Consider the following 8,181-nt stretch of genomic DNA (forward strand, 5'->3'; position numbering starts at 1 on the left):
TGGTTAACATTCACAGTTAATATCTAAAGCCAAAAGTTAATCTACTTTCCAATTGTTTTAAATCATCTTTCAGACTCTCAGTTGAACCAATGGACACTTATTCTAAATCATGACTTTGCACTAATAGCAGAATGTTGCTTTGGAAAATAGACTGACCTCATTGAATGCCTTGCTGCCATCTATAACAGATCTTTGAGTGGGAAATCTATCAGTTCTGCAGTGCAGGAATGGTACGCATAATGGATTAAATAAGTAAAATTCAGCTCCAACTAGAATGACATCCATGAATTTACATTTGGAAGAACTCTGATCAACTTTAAAACAAAAATACCATAGGACAACATTTGTTTGAATCCAAATTTAACAGACCAATAAAATCATCCTGCACCCAAGGATTCAATCCACCCACAGACTGGACCCAATAACAATCTGCTGTGCATCAGCCTGTGTGCTCAGCCTCATTTCTTTAGCCTGTACCTCAGTCTGACTAATGCTGAGGCCTTCAGAGGCCCCGGCCAAACACATGCCTGGCACTGCTGTGGTATTTGACTTCTGGTCAGAGCAGACATTTTAAAAGATGTGCCACCCAGTGAGAGTGTAGTGCCCATCCAGCACGGTGATTATCAGTGGGAGGTCCAGTCTCTCTCTGTCTGTCTCATTGTCTGCCTTTTCTGAGACTGTACAGATAAAATCCTTGTGTCTGAAAATGTTGAAGACATAAAAATGGCAGCAAATCCATCAATGGGTGTAACTACTCCACAACTTACAGTATGTGCTCCATACCTCCTTGACTTTGCTTAGCTATTTTATGATATGCTCTGCATCATTTATACATACTTTCACCATGTGAACAAGACTGTGTTTTGCCTAGATCACTGACAGAGGGCCAGCAAAGAGTTGGAGCTATACGCTGAAGCATCCTTGATTCCTCATGGAAAATATTGTCTACATCAAACTTTTTTTTAACATCATGGTGATATCAAACTTAATGAGAGAGCTGTGAAACTCTGTGGGATTATTTGTGTGTAACTGCATTAAAGGCAACTGCAAATAGATTCAATTTTACTTTAAACATTTAATAATTACAAAGCGTCTTATAAGAAATATGAAAAAGCCAAAAAACTTGGACTAGATAAACTATTTTCATTTTGATAAAAGTTATCTGTTGCCAGGTTCATTGTTATGTTGTTATAATGTTACATTGTTATAATGATGCATTGTTATAATGTGAACCTAAATTATAACAAGCCAGAAAACCTCTGCATACAATTCAAAGCGAATTCTTCCTTGTTTTGTTACTACACTAAAACCTGAAATACTAAATATATATTAAGATTAAATTAAAATGAAATAAAAGTGGTCTTTTGGTTCATCAGCACAACCAACCGATTTCAACCTATATATGGGCTATTGCGCTGACCTGGCATGTTTTTCCCCTTCTTTTCTTTTTCTTTTTTTTTAATAACCAAATCATGTGTGTAAGAACCACACAACCTCAACTGTCATTCTGCTTACTATAGAAGAACCTCTCAACAAATTCAAGATGTGCAGTTTAGTGTGTGGTTCAGCATGCTATCCTGACATGTCATTTACCTAGTTTTATCCATCACCGAAAATGTTTCCTTTATATTGCATCAATGTGGTTTGGATCATATCATCTATCAAAGTCAAATTGAATTTTGGAAACTGCAAGAAACATTCTGCACCCCCAAAGACAAAAATGTACCTTCTGCTACAGAACTTAAAGGTGATTTAAAGGAGAAGCTTAGATTAAGTTGTTTTTTCCAACAGACGACCTAACATGTATGTTTTTCACTGTGGCAGGAAGTCAGTTGCCCAGGGAGTAACACGTGAGCACAGCGTTGGTGGTGTGGGGGGCTCTTTCAGGCAAGTATGACTAATCATATCGAAGGAATATACAGCTTAAGCGGTCATGAGAGCTACTGCTTGTGAAATGTAAAAATGGCATCCACAGGGCTAACTATTAAGTTGTAAAAGTAATGCAAGTGAGCCCTTAATAATAACCCTCTAAATCTACCCCTCTGGTAAAGATTATCAATCTAAACCAAGTGAGGTTATTGGCTAAAACCCAGAAAGTGAAGTTTTCATGTACCCAAGGCGTTGTAACAACTCATATCTTAGTCTTGATCACTTGTCATGAGAGCATGAATGACTGAAGGCACTTCACATGAGATATCATCCAACCCCTCGTCTAACCTTGATGAGAATTTTGTGGCTTGTTAAAGGAAAGACGTAAGAATGATGTATTAAATGAGTCATGTTTCCTTCCTGCTGCTTGCAGGGACGTCACTTTAACCGTATGAACAGATGAGCTACAGGTTTGTTTCGATCGGAGGACTCGTTGCAGGGGGAACGTGTAAACCAGAAAGAGAAGCCTCAGCTGAGATTCAAACTGGATAACAGTTTGTTGTTAACCTTTGTATATAGTTCTGCATCCTCTGCGTTGATGCTTCACAAACACTTGGTATCACTTGGGGACAGGCTCAGAAATATGTGGAACAGTCTGAGGTGTGTGCTCTTGGTTTCGTTGTTGGTGCTTTAGCTCTGATCTGCCACAGAACAAACAGAGGTCATAGTTGACAAAGGTCTGCTTTGTGGTGGAGTGAAACTAAGTGTTAAATAATGAAGATTGTCAGCAGAACTGTTGTTTATGCTTTTTCACCTGTGCTTCTTTGTCGTTTATCATTTTCTGTGCTTTTTCCTCTTTGTGATGAATCTGACTTTGGAGGCCTCTCCCAACATGAGCTTCACCCAAACAGCTCCAGCAACACCGACGTACAACTATGTATCCTTAGCTTTCATTGATTTATAAGTTAAACAAAGATCCACATTATTTACTTAAAAGACAAAGGAGTAATTTTATGTGAAGTGACCTTTTGGTACAGTAATGCAACTATTATTTCTGTGTGGCATAAAGTTTAATACATGGCAAAAGGTGCAAAAACTATTTAATTGCTTGACAACAACATTGTATTCAGCTTTCAGCAAACTCTTGATTTATACCTGTTTTATTATATCTTTCAGCAGGATTTTTTGTTCTAGGGGCCTATGAGAGTATCACATCAAAAAGGAACACTTATTTGATTTATTCTCTGACACAATGTCATCACCTTCCTACACAAACTGAAGAAATGGATCATAAATGATGGAAAAGTGGTTGAAAACATACTTGACATAAATGATTGTGGCAAGTGAGTCAGTCAAGACTGGATGAATGATTTGCATGAGCTAAGAGGGTTTTTTTTTTCTTCTTTACTACGTTCCCACCACATTGTGAAAACTAATCTTTTTCTAAGTGCCAGAACATTTTATTCTTTGTAGAACTGCTGAATGAAATGAATATTTAAAAGGTGTGACAGACAAAAGAAAGTGCTAATCAAGCTCTTTATCTGCAAGTAGTGCACAAATGCTGTTGAGGCGCACGCGACTTCCCAGTTAGAGAATGAACTAGATCCTTTTACAGCGCAACACTAGAGACTTATGTGTGTCTATTGTTCATTTAGACAATAAAAACATTTTTTGCTCAGTCCATCTTAACTCAAATTTTAGTCAGTTTATGTTTAACAGCTCTATGACGTGACTTAAATGACACCTGCAATTCATTTTTGCAAGTTGCATTTATCATGAAGCTGTGTAGGCCAGAAAATTGGCCTTTTTCTTCCTTTGGGAACAGAATTTACTCCTGTGGGTTGTAAAATTGGAGGTGTGAGAGCCTAAGTCAAATAGAAGACAGAAAAATGAAATAAATAAAATATTTTTTCACATACACAGGTTATGAAAGTGGCTGAAAATAAATCATCTGGGACATGTTTACATCACATACAGTAAAGTAATGATTTAGCAAGGCTCTGGTTTTCCTTTATCACATAAACAGCATTTTATGATCAGTCTAAAATCAGTTTCATCTGTCAGATTATACTTTATCAGTCTCAGCTCTATCAGTTCAGAGAGAAAAACAGAAAAGGGGGTCTAAATCACTCGCTTGAGGAATTTTTAATTTTACGAGAAAGATTATTGTAATTTTTCTACCATAAATATGAAGCCAGCCCATCTCGTTTTAAAAAGTTATTCTTACACCAATAAAAATTTATCCCAATTGTCAATCACATATGTTTAATCTATGCAAAATAAAAAGTAACTTGGTTACACCAGCATTTGCTTTTTATTATGTGAAGTATGGGAACAGACAAAAATAACTGCTATGAGGAGAGCAAACAAAATGTCAAGAGAAAGTCCTGAGAAAGTATTGTCCCTTTCAGGTTATTCATTTTCAAGGCAAACCACAAAAGAGATGTTGAGATAACATACCTCGATGAGATAATGATAAAATAAGTGTGGTCAGTGTGAACATGTATAGAAACCAATTATGAAATAGAAAACATGTGTTCCTGTGTTTCATTTTGGGAGGTACACATATGGCAAGAGGTACTTACATGTAATCATGTTTGAAGGCACAAATCCATTTTCAAGAAGCAACAGAAATCCCTAATGGAAACTCATAGAGAGCTCGAGTGCAGAGTCTCAACGCCAGCCACTTTCTCTAATAAATTGTTTGTATTATGCTCATCATAATGGAATCTAAATAGGCCATGGTGAAGCAGCAGTGGTAGCTTTCAAAGCTTCCTGTTTTGTTACACATCAGGCTATAAATTTAGCCCCTCTTTGTATCATCGCCCGCTTTGTAAATGGAGCAAGTAATAGCTCGTCGTGCACAATCGACTCGTGATAAGAAACGATACCATTGGCTCTTGTTTCACATGCTCACAATGTACTTCCAACTTGGATGAGACCAGGTTGCCACATTACTGCACACCAACCATCACCACATTCTTGGAAAAGACGTCCCATTGGTCAGGTCTTTCACCACTGTAATGTAAAAATGCATGGGAACAACAGAAGACATGGCGAGAGCATGACGAATAGAGTTGTTTGTGACAGAATTATGCCCAATGGGGTGTTTTGCTGTAACAGCAAATTAACTTGGCTATAGCTCCCAGACAACAACACATTAAAAACAAATCAGCTTTTCCACTTTATATTTACTTTCCCATTGAATGAAGCACTTGCATTTCCCCACAAAAATAGTTCCTCTTCACATAATTACCTGGACTAAGAACAGCACTCTTTTGTCCTTGAATTGCAAATATGTGCACATGATAAACTGGAAAAGATATGCTAATTATCTATTGATATAATGATTTCTACTATGTAGCAGTGATAAACCATCCATAAAAGTCATTGTTTCCATATCCAGAGTAATTATCATAATAATTTATTTATAATGTGGACTGGTGACCTGTCCAGGGTGGACCCCGCCTCTGGCCCGCTGACCGCTGGGATAGGCTTTAGCTTCCCAGCGACCCGACCGTCGGATTAAGCGGGTATAGAAAATGGATGGATTTTTTATAATGTGTATTCTGACAGCAAAAATAATTCTGCAGGGGCTGAGCCATACGCTTTGACCACATTCAGGCATATTTTGATTTAGGGTGACACCTACAGGTTCTCATTAGACACTGAAACTCAAGTGTTTTAAAGATAATGTTAAAGAGAGAAAAAAAAACCTTAAAGAACAAAGTTATTTAGAGTCAAAACACAACTGTGTGTGCACTGAACTGGAAGTTTAAGATTCAAGTCATCAAGAGGTTGTGACAATCCAAGTGAACCTTGTGACGAGAGGTATTGAGGTACATAAAACTTGACTGCCAGTAGACTGACCCTGTGGAAAGAAATATGAGCAAAAAATATATATATAATAGAACAGCTGTCAGATATGGTTTAAATTTGAGGTCTGAAGACAATTATTTACCCAGACAGGAGACATAAAATGAAATGCTTTATAAAGTTGTACACTACTTCTGGTGCAGTACAAAATGTGAATGAGTTTTCCCCTGTGCCAAAATCTGAAATTGAAAAGAGCAAAAAAGCATATCCAAATGCCCAGACCCATGGCAACAAGAAAAACAGCAAAGGCCTGGGCTTCAAATAAAAATGCCTGTCCACACGCAGAGCTGCATCTCCAGGCACAGCATATCTCCAGTCATAGCCACATAGCATAATCCCAGAGGCACCGAGAGACCACGAAAGCAGTGGCACATATGACTCTAAGACCCCAGCCACACACTCCCTTATGTTTTAAGATGCAGAACAGAATGAAACTCCAAGTGTGATGTCACTCCTTCCAAGGCCTTAACCCAGGGTAATGCAGTGACACTGGCAACACAAGCTTTCCTCTCTTTTTGCATCTCAGCCTTGGTTTCTTCTCTCTGCTGCTGAAAATGATTCAGGGGGTCAAATTGGTAGATATTTGCACAGGTCTCAAAGCTTATCTGTAGTTTTTTTTTTATGCCTCCATGGGCTTGGGTGACAGGGAGGAGCAGCCTCATCAAGATTACAAAAGTAACTCTTTATTTTTCATATTTATCTATATGCCCTCTAAAAGAGTATGAGAAACTATTTATAGCTTCTGTCCCCTTCGCTCATGCAGGGAATGCATGCAGTATTAATCATGATCACTCAGTGCCCTCCCCCCCGTAAACACAGCTGGTTTTAAAATCTCAACTAGAGTATCTCCTCGCTTACATCTGTTTGCTGCAAATCAGCCTTTCCAAAACAACTTGAAAAGAAGACAGTCAAAGCTCAAGGGCTCTCATTGCCACCACACATGTGGAACATCCATGTAGTTTCAGCCCGTGAAATGGGAAAGTGTGACAAACGTGGCCTGCATGGGAGAGCGCTTTTACACCTGCTTGGCTGCTGTGCAGACACATTTTTATGGTACATTATGAGACTCTTCCCCTCTGCAAATTAGACTCACTATAGTTTTAAGACTAAGCCCAAGCTCATCTGTGGCATTTATTGGACTATAACAGGCCAGATGGAGAGCCTAAAACTTGTTTCATATGCTGAAAGGTGAATAAGTATAATAATTACTTCTATAAAAGCAGATTATAAAACATACGTCTCCTGGTTTATGATGGAAGAAATGTGTGTTGAGAAGGTTTTCGTTTTCTGTAAATCTATAACGCATCTTATACTGCCCTCATCTGTGGCTCATTGGAATTACAACTGCACAACAATATGCTGAATGCAACATTCAGGCCTTGTTTTACCTATTTGAAACTGTGCCTTTTTCTCTCTGATCAGTGCTTAAGGTTTTTAACGTTTACAGTTAATATCTTAAGACAAAAGTTAATCTTCTTTCCGATTATCTTAAATAATCTCTCAGAGGACCAACAGACACGACCCAGACATGCACAGGGAGAACATGCAAAGGCAACACAGAAAGGCTCCAGCTGGGATTTGACTCAGGAACCGTCGTGCTGTGAGGTGACACTACAAACCACCACACAAACCCTGAAACAGTGGCAGTTAAATAGAAGCTGCCCTGATCACATGCATTACATGAATATCTTCTTCCTGTGGCGACATCTTCAGGCTATACTGAGTTAGGCTACTTGTGAATAACGCTCAAAGGCACTTTTATTTTGGCACATTTAGCTAATAATATCTGTGAATCTTTGATAATGAACAGAATACCCAGTATCACTATATACCCAGTATCATAACATGTTAGCATAATTGATCAAGTTCAATATCAGAGCTCTTGTGCAGTCTTTTTCACAATGATTTGCCGGGACAATAGCCATGATTAGTGTGATTTGATACACTTGTGCCTCCCCTGCTCTGACAAGTTAAAAATGTCTTCTGTAAAAATGGCAAAATGTAGAGCGCAAGCTAAGAGTATTATTTGCTCTTAGCAAAACTTAACTGAAGTATCTCCATTAGTGCTTCGTGTAGTTTTCCTGCCAGGGAAATGTGACTGGTGCTCGGGGTCAAGGACAAGTGAAATGATATAATCATTTTCAAATATTTGTCCTGCTCAGTTACTTAGAAATTAAATCTATAATGCACCCTCAGTACCAAGTTATGCTGGAAATTCAACTTCACGATCACACTTTGTACAACAAGTTGTCTTGAAATGAGCTGAGGTTAAGTATTTCCTCATACTAAACAAAGAGAAACATCGAGGGTTTTCCACAGCAGCGCGCGAGGGGAGCTTACAGACTTCCTTGTCTGCGTTGCTACGGTTACCGCCGATGACTTTGTTGAAGCCCCTCCCTCCAAATTTGCCCCGTCAGTTCTGCTCAGTCAAATTCC

This window comes from Leuresthes tenuis, unplaced genomic scaffold, assembly GCF_036924035.1.
Source record: "Leuresthes tenuis unplaced genomic scaffold, fLeuTen1.0.hap1 SCAF_5, whole genome shotgun sequence".
Lineage (NCBI taxonomy): Eukaryota > Metazoa > Chordata > Actinopteri > Atheriniformes > Atherinopsidae > Leuresthes > Leuresthes tenuis.